This window comes from Phyllostomus discolor, chromosome 4 (genome assembly GCF_004126475.2).
Source record: "Phyllostomus discolor isolate MPI-MPIP mPhyDis1 chromosome 4, mPhyDis1.pri.v3, whole genome shotgun sequence".
Taxonomy (NCBI): domain Eukaryota; kingdom Metazoa; phylum Chordata; class Mammalia; order Chiroptera; family Phyllostomidae; genus Phyllostomus; species Phyllostomus discolor.
Window position 1 is genome coordinate 73,661,857 of NC_040906.2, and position 12,974 is coordinate 73,674,830.

Genomic DNA, 12,974 nt, shown 5'->3' on the forward strand with positions numbered 1-12,974 from the left:
AACGGCCATCATAAACAAATCAACAAACAACAAGCATTGGATAGGTTTTGGAGAAAAGGGGACCCCAGTGCACTGTTGGTGGGATTGCAGAGTGGTACAACCACTATGAAAAACAGTATGGAATTTTCTCAGAAAACTAAAAATGGATTTGCCTTTTGACCCAGAAATTCCACTGCTAGGATTATATCCTAAGAACTCTGATATTATTATTTTTTATTATTTTTATCTAGATAATTATGTCATCTCCAAACAAAGTTTTATTTATTCCTTCCTGATCTATATCTCTTTTATTTAGGTTTTTTGCCTAATTGCTTAAACTAGGACTCCCTGTTCAATGCTGAAAAGCAGTGCTAAACAAGCAGTGCCTTATTCTTCATCTTTGGAGAAAAGCTTCCAGCTATTCACCCTTAGGCACAGAGTTAGTTGTATATTCTTTTTCTTGTTTTTTTTTTAAATGTTCAGTATCAAGATGATATAGTTCTAGTTTGCTAAAAGTTTTTACAATAGGGATTGTGTTTGTTGTCAGATGTTTTCACTGTATCAGTTGATGTGATCATATGTTAAAAAATTTTTCAGCCTGTTCATATGGTGGGCTATAATACAGATTTTTCAATGTTGCAACAGTCTTGTAGACCTAGAATAAATACCATTATTGGTTGTGAAATATATTTTTTGTTGTATTTGATTTGCTAATATTGTGTTAACCTTTAGTATCTATATTCATGAGATACTGGTCTATAATTTTCCTTTCTTTTACTATCTTTGCCTGATTTTGGTATTATATTAATTCTGATCTCATAGAATAGGTTTGGAAATGTTTTCCCTAATTTAATTTTCTGGACGAAATTATTAAAAATCTGAATCATTTTTCCTTAAGATATTTATAGAATTTTCCAAAAATTCATTTTGTATTTAGAGTTTTATTTTTTTAGAAATTTGTTAATTATTGACTCGATTTACTTAATATATACATATCTACACACATTGTCTACTTCTCTTTGTGTGTGTTTTGTTAGTTGTGTCCTTTGAGGAAATAGTCAATTTCATGTACAGTATTAAATTTGTGGGGATGGTTGTTTAATAACATGAATTTATTATTATTTGGAAGTCAGTGAAATCAGTAGTACTGTATCTTCCTGAATTTCTAATATTTGTGATGTGTGTTCTCTCTTACTCACTTTTTTTTTTTAGTTACCCTGGCTATAGATTTACTAGTTTTATCTTTTCAAAGAACCATGTTGTAAGTTAGTTGATTTTCTCTATTGTTTTTTCTCTAATTTTTATTACTTTTTTATTTTGACTGGCTTAAGCTTTAGTATCTTCTTTTTCTAATTTCCTAATGTGAAAGCTTAGGTTTTTAATTTCTGACCTTCTTTTCTTATAAGTGTATTTCATGTTATAAATATCAGTAAGTGCTACTTTCAGTTCCACAATTTTTGATGTCATTTTATTTCAATTTAGTTCAATCTATTTTTAAATTTTTCTTGAGACTTCCTCTTTGACTCTCATGTTATTTAGTAGCATCTCATTTAGTCTCTAAATATTTTGGGATTTCCAGCTAGTTTTTGTTATTGATTTTTAGTTTAATTCCACTGTAGTCAGAGTATACCCTTTGTAGGATTTATATGCTGTTAAATTTGTTTAGGTGTACTTTATGGTCCCCAGTATAGTCTATCTGGGAAATGTTCCATGTAAACATGAAAAGAATATACATTCTATTTTTATTGAATGAAGTACATGTCCTATCCATCTATACATATGTAGATCACTTTGATTGAGGGTGATGTCTAGGTCAAGTATATTCCTATTAATTTTATGTCTGCTTGATCTATCAATTACTAAAAGAAGGCAGTTGAAGGCTATAAGACTGAAAATTGATTTTTCTGTTACTGTCTTATAGTTCTATCAATTTTTGCCTCACATATTTTGATGCATTACTATTGGATACATACATGCTAAGGATTGTTACTTTTTGGAGGAGTGCCATACTTTTATTATTGAATGCACCTCTTTCTCCATGATGTTTCCATGTTCTGACACATATCCTGTCAAAAAATAATATAATGATTCCACCTTTCTTTTGATCAGTGTTGGAGTGTCTTTCTCCTTCTCTTTATTTTAAATCCACTTGAGACTTTAAAGTATGTTTCTTATAGAAAACATAAGGTTGGGTTTGTTTTTATGCCTACTCTGATAGTCTTTGTCTTTAATTGATATATCTAGATTATTCTCATTAAGAGTGATCATTATATAGTTGGAATAATATCTACCATTTTTTGTAATTCTTTTGTACCTGTTTTTGCTGCTGCTTCCTCTTTATTTTTTCTTTTTTTTTCATTATCTTCATCTCTTTTGCTTCCTCTGATTTTAAGTGATCATTGTCTTGATAACATTTTCTTTCCTCTCTTAGCATATCTATCACACTTCTCCTAAAAAATGTTTAGTGGTTGCCCTAGAGTTTACAATATGTATTTAAAATTATTGTAAATAAATAATCTAATAATATTAAACTACTTGATGAGTGATGCAAATATCTTGTAACAAAGTATTACCAGTTCCTCCCTCCCATATCTTATGAAGTTGTTGTGATTCATTTCAGTTATCCATTTACTATAGTCATCAATACATTATTGTTATTTATAATTCAAGTAAATAGGTACATATTAAATCATTTTAAAAAGAGGCTGTTTTAAAAATTACCTTCACTTATTCCTTCTCTGATGTTCATCTTTTCTCTATGTATATCCGAGTTTCTAACTTACATTATTTTCCTCCTCCCTGAAAAACTTCATGTAATGTTTATTGAGGTGAGGTCTATTGGTAGTAAATTGTCTTAGTTTTTGTTTAACTGAGGAAGTCTTTATTTCTCCTATACTTCTATTTTTTTAATTTTTAATTTTTAATATATTTTATTTATTATGCTGTTACAGTTGTCCCATTTCCCCCCTTCACTCCCCTCCACCTTGCACACCCTCTCCCACCCATATCCCCCCCTTTAGTCATGCCCATGTGTCATACTTATAAGTTCTTTAGCTTCTACATTTCCCATACTATTCTTAACCTCCTCCTATCTATTTTCAACCTACAATCTATGCTACTTATTCTCTGTACCTTTTCCCCCTCTCTCTTCCTCCCACTCCCCTGTTGCTAACCCTCCATGTGTTCTCCATTTCTGTGGTTCTGTTCCTGTTCTAGTTGTTTGCTTAATTTCTTTTGGTTTTGCTTTAGGTGTGGTTGTTAATAATTGTGAGTTTGCTGTCTTTTTACTATACATTTTTTTTCTGTATCTTCTTTTCTTAGATAAGTCCCTTTAACATTTCATAAAATAAGGGCTTGGTGATGATGAACTCCTTTAACTTGACCTTATCTGAGAAGCACTTTATCTGCCCTTCCATTCCAAGTGAAAGCTTTGCTGGATAGAGTAATCTGGGATATAGGTCCTTGTCTTTCATGACTTGGAATACTTCTTCCCAGCCCCTTCGTGCCTGTAAGGTCTCTTTTGAGAAATCAGCTGACAGTCTGATGGGAACTCCTTTGTAGGTGATTGCCTCCTTATCTTTTGCTGCTTCTAGGATTCTCTCCTTCATTTTTACCTTGGCTAATGTAATTATGATGTGCCTTGGTGTTTTTCTTCTTGGGTCCAACTTCTTTGGGGCTCTCTGAGCTTCCTGGATTTCCTGCAAGTCTATTTCCTTTGCCAGAATGGGAAAGTTCTCCTTTATTATTTGTTCAAATACATGTTCAATCTGTTGCTTTTCTTCTTCCCCTTCTGGTACCCCTATAATTCGGATGTTGGAACGTTTAAAGATGTCCGGGAGGTTCCTAAGCTTCTCCTCGTTTTTTTTTTTTTAATTCTTATTTCTCCATTCTTTTCTGTTTGGTTGTTTTTTTCTTCCTTCTGGTTGTTTTGAGTCCCAGTTTCCTTCCCATCACTATTGGTTCTCCGTGTATCTTCCTTCATCTCTTTTATGGTAACCTGCATTTTTTTATCTAATTTGCTCCTCAAATCAACCAATTCTGTGAGCTTCCTGATCACCAGTGTTTTGAACTGTGCATCTGATAGATTGGCTATCTCTTGGTCACTCAAAAGGATGAGTCCTGGGGCATTGATCTGTTCTTCTGTTTGAGACATGTCTCTCTCTCTCTCTCTCTCTCTCTCTCTCTCTCTCTTTTTTGGTCTGGTCGCTTCTGTTATGGTGAGGGGTGGAGCCTTAGGTGTTCACCCCAGTCGCTAGATTGTGACTTTGTATGTGGGGGAAGGGGTGGGGATGGGGTCGGGGGAGGGAGGGAACAAGGCGGTAGCTCTGTTCTCCTGGAATATCAGTCCCTTCTCTGGGATCCTGGGTTGGGCACTCTGCCCTGGTCCACAATCGCTGCCTCACTGGGTCTGCCAGCTGTGCTTGTGTACTCAGGGTCCACCCGCTGAGATCGTGTGCATCTCAGATGCCTTATGCACTCCCAGTTGCCTTATGTGCCCAGTTCTCCCGGTTCTCCTCGTGCTCCACTGCTCCTCTTGGCCCCTCCTACTGGTCTGGATGAACAGGTCTGCTTCAACTTCTTGGCTGTCCTACTTCCACTCAGATAAATTCTCTATCGGTTCTGGGTGTTATTCTGCCTCTAAATTGTTTTGTTCTATTCTTGGTTGTGCGTGGAAGGACGGTGCGTCCATCTATGCCTCCATCTTGCCAGAAATTATTTTTTGTTTTTAAAAAATTGTATTTATGTGTTTTTAGAGAGAGGAGAAGGGAGGGAGAAAGAGAAGGAGAGAAACATCACTGTGTGGTTGCCTAGCATGTGCCTCCGACTGGGGACCTGGCCTGCAACCTAGGCATGTGCCCTGACCAGGAATCAAACTAGTGACTCTTTGGTTCACAGGCTGGCACTCAATCCACTGATCCATATCAGCCAAGGCTATTTCTCCTATGCTTAAAAAAAAACAATTTCACTGAAATGAAAATCTACTTCAGTAGTTTTAGTTTTTTAACAATTTAATTTTACCACATTCTCTTCTTGCATGCATGGGTTTTGACAAAAATTAAATACCATTTTTATTCTTATTCCTTGGTAAGTAAGGTATATTCTTACTCTGGCTGCTTTTAGCATTTCTCTTTGTCTTTGGTTTTGAATAGGTTTAATATGATATAATAAGGTGTATTTTTTTGGTATTTATCCTTCTTGGAGTTCTCTGAGCTTTCAGAATATGTGGTTTGGCGTCTGTCATTAATTTTGGAAAATTTGTGGCCATTAGTTCTTCTGTCTTTTTGTACATGTTATGCCTTTAAAATTGTTCCACAGTTCCCACAGAAACTGATCTGTTTTGATTTTTTTCAGTGTCCATGCTATTTTAGAAATTTTCTTTTGAGATGTCTTCAAACTCATTGATTCTTTCCTTGATTTTGTCCAGTTTACTGAATATCCCATCAATGGCATTCTTTATTTTTGTTACAGTGTCTTGGATGTCTAGTATTTTCTTTTCATTCTTTCCTAGCATTTCCAACTTTCTATTCTTGCATGTTGTCTACTTTTCATTGGAGCTCTTAATATATTAATCATACTTATTTGAAAATTCCTATCTGATAATTCTACTACTGTGTCATATCTAGGATGGTTCTGATGTTTGTATCATCTGTTAAAATAGTGTTTCTTTCCTTTCTCTAATATCCCTTGTAACTTTTCATTGAAAGCCTGGCATGTTGTTCCACATAATAGGAACAGAGGCTCATAGGCCTTTAGTGTGAGATTTTATATTACTACGGCTAATAGTTGTAACACAAGGTTGTATTTAATGTTTGTTTTCTCTACTTGTCTGAGGTGTCCATTATCTCTCCTGTTCTTATTTTCCCTCTGCTGTTGTTTTAGGGTTTCTCTTAAATTTCATTAAATAAAATGAGTGTCTTGCAACCCTTTTTGCTACAATCTACTGTTATCATATTAAAGCATTGTTAGTATGGCTAAGGTGTGAGTGAAAAGGTGTGTTGTATGAGTATAATCCTATGATTAAGTTTCAGCTCTTTAGTGGGACTGTGTCCTATGGCTGTCACTTTTACAGGTGTTTCAAAGCTTCGTTTCCTCCTCAAGGTGACAAAGGAAGTCTTCAGGGGATTGAACTCAGGTAATCTCCCTTCCTTGCTGTTGGACATGCTTGTGGGGGAAAAAGACTCTTTTCTTGCTCAGTGGGCCTTTGCTCTGGAGAATGCTCCAGTCGTATTTGAAAATGGTTACTTTGCCAGAAATAATAGTGATTTTATTGGCCCTTCACTTTTGAGAACTTGGTGCATTTCCAGGAGGTAAAATCCACAAAATTATAAGAATCCCCATAAAACTGCAGCCCCAAGATTTTATCACTCTCACAGTGGACCATTCTTTGCCTTCAGCAATTTGTCAAAGTTATCATTTACATGCTCCTACCAGTTTATGGCTCCAGTGGCTTCCACCCCAGGTAATCTGATCTAATCTTGGCTCTGATTCCCTGTATTCACTTGTTTCTCCACATTTGGGGGTAGCAGTGTGTCCCTATGATCTCAATTCTCTGAAAAATCTAAGAAATTTATTTTTTTCCTTTGCTCTTGTTGTGCATACAGATAACAACTTCCAAGATGTTTACATGCCAGAGATAAAACTGAAAGTATCATTACCTTTTCAGGACTTACTTTTGCCCCTTCACTCTCTCTTTCTTTTTTTTTAAATTTTTGGGGAAAATATATAGAAAATGACATTTCTCAAAGTCCTATAAATGTCTTACATGCTTTTCTATGTTTCCCAGGCTTTTTTCTCTCTAATTATTCTTCTGAATATAGTCTATTTGTCTAAATTGCTAGTAATTAATTCTCCTTTATGTTTTGTTTAATTTGCTTATAATCATTTTACTGAATTCTTAATTTATGTTCTGAAATATTTATTATTTTATTAATGTTTTCAAGTTTCTGGTAAAATTCTTCATCGTGTCTATTATTTCATGACCATATAATATCATTTACTTTTAAGCCTGTATCTTAATATCATCAATGTTCTCTGTTTCTTTCTTTACTTTGTTCATTTAGACCTGTTATGGTAATTTTTGAAATAAATGCCAGGCATTATTTTTGTATTGAACTAGAAAAATCAGATGTTATTTTTCTCCAGAAATGACTGATCTTTTTGACAAATGGTTAAAAGTTTGGTAGATTTCCTTGACCTACTTAGGATTGTGATGTTTCTAGTCTGAGTTTCAGCCCTTCTGAAGTCACAAGTGATAATCTGCATACCTACCTGGCTCCTTTCCCTTAGGAAGTTTGAGTCTCAAACCCCAGCCTTTGTATCACCGGTGCTGTGAGACTGTCAAAAGATTGATTTAAGTTTTTTAGCTTTCAGTTACCCATTTCTGCTTGGATCTTTAGAATCATGTAGTTTACACATTTCTCAATTTGTTCAGGATAAAAACAATACAAAATATTAAACCACTTCCTTGTGTTTCCTTTCAGGTCTTGATTCTTCACATTTTAATTTTTTAAAGAAAATTTTCTCTTCTAGACTTGTGAATTCCTTGGGATTCCCCAACATCTAGGGAATCTGCTTATATTTTCTGCTTATATTCTGAGCCCCAAGCCACCTTGGAACTGGAGAATGCCTTGAATTAAAACATAGTGGATAATGTTTTACTCACCACAATACCAAAAAAAATTCACATATTTTTAAATGATTGCATGACTGATCCACCCTGCACTATTATGAAAAGCTTACATTGTTTAAATTTTTAAAAAAATAAAATTGTTTTCTCAATTTTGTACCCAGAAGCTTTTATACATGAAGATTTTAATTTAATTTTATTTATTACATACTTTTATATAAACTATTTTCTTTATTTTATATTTTCCTTATTTTAAGCTACAATGAACTAGGGCAATTTTACTAATGCTGGACCTAGAATATTGCTGTTACAAGAAAAATTTGTTATAATACATCTTTTAAAAAGAAATAAACTTGTGTATCAACTCATAAAATTATTACTAATTATTAGTCACATTTCAAGTATCATCCACTATATTTTTCAGATGTCTTTAAATAAGATCTCTTATTTCAGTTAAAACTCGACTGAGGCACAGAGCTTTATGTTTTTTTTTTTTAAAGAGGGCTAAGCATTTTTTTTAAAAATAAAGATATTTGTAGTTTTAAATAAGATTATTCAATAAATTAAAAGATACTGATTTTTTCCTTTGTCTCCATTTTTAAAGAATGAAAAGAAAATATAAGTATTGAGAATTATTCTTATTAAACTTAATATCATTTAAAATACAATATACCTAAATTTTGAATCCAAATAAAAACTTAATTCTGATAAAATAAAAATTCAAAGAATTGTATAGGTTAAGTTACACAACAGTGTTTTTTAACTGAATTGAACATGTAAATAAGGTTTAGTAAAAATTATATATTTTTAGAAATATTTTTTCTTTATTTTTAAAATAGAAATATATTAAATATATCCGAATAAAAATTAGTATATGCATTTTATAAAATGATTTTAAACTGTGTTTTCTCTCTGAAAGTTGAACTTTCTTTGTAAAATCGCCTCTTATATAATCACAATGATTTCATTCGTATTATATTTTTGAAGACCTTAGAGTGCTAAATGTTGTACCTAAATAATGAGATACTGTTTATAGTAATAAAAAACACTGTATCCTTGGTAAATATATTTTGCCAGGCACTGAAAATAGTAATTTCTCTAATCTTTATAACAACAGTGAAAGGCACATGTTATAAAATTCATTTTTGTTTTTTAGACTGTCAAGGTTTTTAGATGACCAAATCTCCTACAGCAGGTAAGTGGCAGAACCAGGGTGTCAAGGCAGGTGTCCAGGACTCTATCACTTCAATAGCACAAGCACATTTTTTCAGTGATGTTAGGGGTAATTTGTAATGCTCAGCAAGATCATTTCCTGTACATTTGAAAAGATACAAGCCTTATGGAAATGAAACAGGTAGTACTCTTTTTGTTGTTTGCATAAAATATCTGTTTCTTACAATACCTTTGGAACAATCATGCCACCTGCAGTCATTAACTTGAAAGCTTTGCATTTATAAATGCAGGAATAACACATGATTTGAAAATGGGGAAAGATGGTGACATATAACCTGACAGTCCTCTACACACTGTATTAAATCAATAAAATTTTGCAGCTTATCATTTGGTGTTGCATATACCTGATAAATATGACCTTTGTTATTTTCAACATCCTATTGTGTCAAGCCTTTCTGCTGGCCAATCTATTTTAAGCCAAGGATTATTTTGCAAACCAGTTACAAAAGCAATTGTCATAGAATAAAACAAATTGAAGAGGTAAGGTTTTTTTTTTTCCTTTTTTAAGAGCAAGCAAAGGGTAATTGTGTTAAAGCTGTTTTAAAATGTGCGTATCTAAAATTATCTGAAGTCCTGAAGTATCTCATCTGCTTTCTAATTTCCTACAAGATGCTTTTATATTTTGAGATTTATATTAAACCACAGGGGTCTGAAAGATTTCAGGGACTCTTGCATATGCATCAGAAATAAGCAATCAAATTATTAAAGGAAAATCACAATTTAGATGTTAGTTGCTATAAATTTTGCGGCTATTTCTTAATTATAGCTCATAGTTTTTAATTCTAGCTCAAAAATTACACTGAGGCATTCACTCTGAAGTACCTGTCATATTCTAACATTCTCTCCAGCTTTCAATCATTTAAAAGTTCTAACTTTTGGTCACAATCAACTAGCTGCCTCAAATAATAGCAATTTAATAATTTTGAGGATATGATATCTTTTTTTGCCTTTTTTCTTTTTTAACATCAACGTGTGGTCGCCTCTCACTTGCATTCTGCTGGGGATCTGGCCTGCAACCCAGGCATGTTTCCTGACTGGGAATCCAACCTTGGACCCTTTAATTCGCAGAACAATACTTAATCCATTGTACTACACCAGCCAAGGCTGATTTTTTTTTAATATAAGGAAATACTAAAATACTAAAATCTCAATGATTTAGATGAGTTCTCTTCTATTTATATAGGCTTTGTGGTTTAGAATGTTATTGTTATAAACTAATAGAACTATAGGGGGCTATTCTAACTAATTTAATTTAAAAAAAAACATGTTGTCAGTGAAATTGTCATGAATACCACATTGTCAAGGGAAATGTAATCATTAATAAAGATCCCAGATACTGAATTTAAATGTCTTGCTTTATTTATGATTTGTTTCAAATCAGTTTTTCTACTTTTGAAAAACTGAAAACTTGTTATCACAATATGAAGATCATTCTTCATATTGTGTATATATAAATATATATATATATATATATATATATATATATATATTCCTTTTCCTGCCAAAATTTACTCTCTCATTAGTACAATCTTCATCAAAACACCTGACTAAAAATACAGTTAGAGAACAAAAGAAAGAGATAAAGACAATATAAGCCAGATTTCCTAGAGTGTTTATTTATATTTTATACCTAAACTCCTTAGGTATAAGGAGACAAAGCTCCTTAGGTAGCCAGATATCCCAGTCTTCCTATATCAAGTATTTGATGCAAGGGGGTGAGTAAAAATGAAAGACTATCCTTATTTAAGCAAGTTGCAGAGGTCTTTGTTTTACATTTTCTCCATTATGTGAAGTAAAATCAGCACTAAGAAATACATCTATTTAATAAGGCTTTCTATAGCTACCAGCACTGTAAACAGTCACTGTAGTACCAGAACATCAAAAACTGGGATCCACTTTCAGGAGACTCTGGAATAAAAATGGAGGAGTCTTTCTGTATTTAATTTGCATAGGTATAACTTTTATAGGTATACACCTTGTAAAAGTATATATATATATATATATATAATACATATTAAATATATTGTATATTATATATAAATTTAATCCCTACTTAAACTGAGTGATAATACCAATATCATCTGTAATCAGACCAACTTTCTCATATAGTTCAAAATAATTTTCAGGTATCTTAACTCATTAGTAACTGTGGTGAAAAGATTTTTGTGCATCTTAGTTAAATAGGTTATAGAAACAAATGATGTAGAAAAGAAAAACAGCCCTGGCCAGTATGCTTCAGTGGATTAAGCACCTGCCTGAGAACTGAAGTGTTGCTGTTTGGATTCCCAGTCAGGGCACATGCCTGGATTGTAGGCCAGGTCCCCAGTAGTGGGCACGCGAGAGGCAACCACACATTGGTGTTTCTCTCCCTCTCTTCCTTCCCTTCTCTCTAAAAAAATAAATAAAATCTTTTTTAAAAAAGCCATGTTTTGCTAGGAAAATCCATAAAATTTTCTTCTTCATAAAAATTAAATAACCCTTTAAATATTTTTATTTGACTGTTATGGAAAAAAGATACTTATTTAGTGTGTATATGCTCAGTTTTCACACACTAAAAGTATATATGTAATCAACAGCTAGATCACAGACATTCCTTTTTGAAATGGTATGTTAGAATTTTTTGTGAAGTCCTAAACAACATAAAAAACTCTGCAGACCTCAAAATAGTTTTTGTGTTATATATGAATTGTAATTTACATAAAAGAAACATTTCTTGCCCTGCCTGGGTAGCTCAGTTGGTTGGAGCATTGTTCCAATATGCCAAAGTTACAGGTTGGTTCCCCTGTCAGGGCACACGAAATAATCAGCCAGAAGATAAGTAAGTGGAACAACAGAATGATGTTTTTCTCTCTCTCTTAGATCAGTGAATGAAAAAATTTTAAAAACTTTTCTTCCCCAACTCCTTTATTTATTTATTTGAAGATATTAAATGCAAGAAAAACCATTTCAATTGTCAAGAGACAATAGGAAGTTAAGAATTGCATAAGTTGGAAGTATTTCCAATAGAACTACTTAAAATTACTGATTCTGCTCATATCTCGGGGGGACAGCAATCACAGATTGCAAAATAACTTTCTATTTAGAAACTATAAAAGTTGAAATCTAGAACATAAGTCACTAAAACATATTCAAGCATGTAGGAAGAACAAGCCACAAATTTGGACTGGCAAATTCTGTTGTTAAATTATACATAGACATAATCACAATATTAAATAACTATTGAGACAACTAGTCTTGAAGAAGTTCACTATGTAAAGATTTGAAACCAGATAAATGTGGTTTGGAATTCCAGCTGTCATTTATTGTCTTGTGTAGCCGTGGGTGTCAGATTCCTCAATTTTAAGGTAGGGATAATAGAATGTGGTTGGATGGGATTGCCTACAACAGTGTAAGTTATCAATATATTTTATACATTCTTACGCAAACTTCTACATTGTCACTCTATCACCCACTCCACCACACACATTACATACATCCTTACCTGGGTTTCATGCTTGTATGTTTACAAGAAATCTCTTAACTAAGAATAAGAAAATAGTCTTGGGGGAGGGGAAGCACAAATTACTGAATCTAATTTCATAGTACCTGCCATACCAAAGATATCAACTATGAACTTTAACTTAATTAAAATTATCAAAACATCTTTTGAGTTCTACTTTGAGATGGCTTGTATTTTCCACATGGTTATCAATGAGCAGAATTCCCCCAACCATAGAATTCAGTATAAAATGTATGATAGTTTTTGAAAGTATACATAGCTCATGAATACTATTTAAATAATCCACTTACAGAAGTAGTTATCCAAACACTGACTATTTTAAATAGCAGCTTTGAGATAGTCTAAATTATACATTTCCCTTCCTAAGAGTCCTTCTTCCCACTCCCTATCTTATATACTACTCTGGTATAGTTTATGACAGTATTTTGTTTGGTTTACCTTTTACTTTCAAGTACTGAACTAGAATTTAAAATGTCTAATTTTCTATCCAACCATCATTTGAAACATAGAGGACTGGTAGGAAGAATTTATATTCTCAATAAAATCTTCATACATGTAAACATACATATATCCATATGAGGGGGAGCCCAATAATCCCAGTATTTATTTGTATAAAGTTGTGTATCTATTCTTACA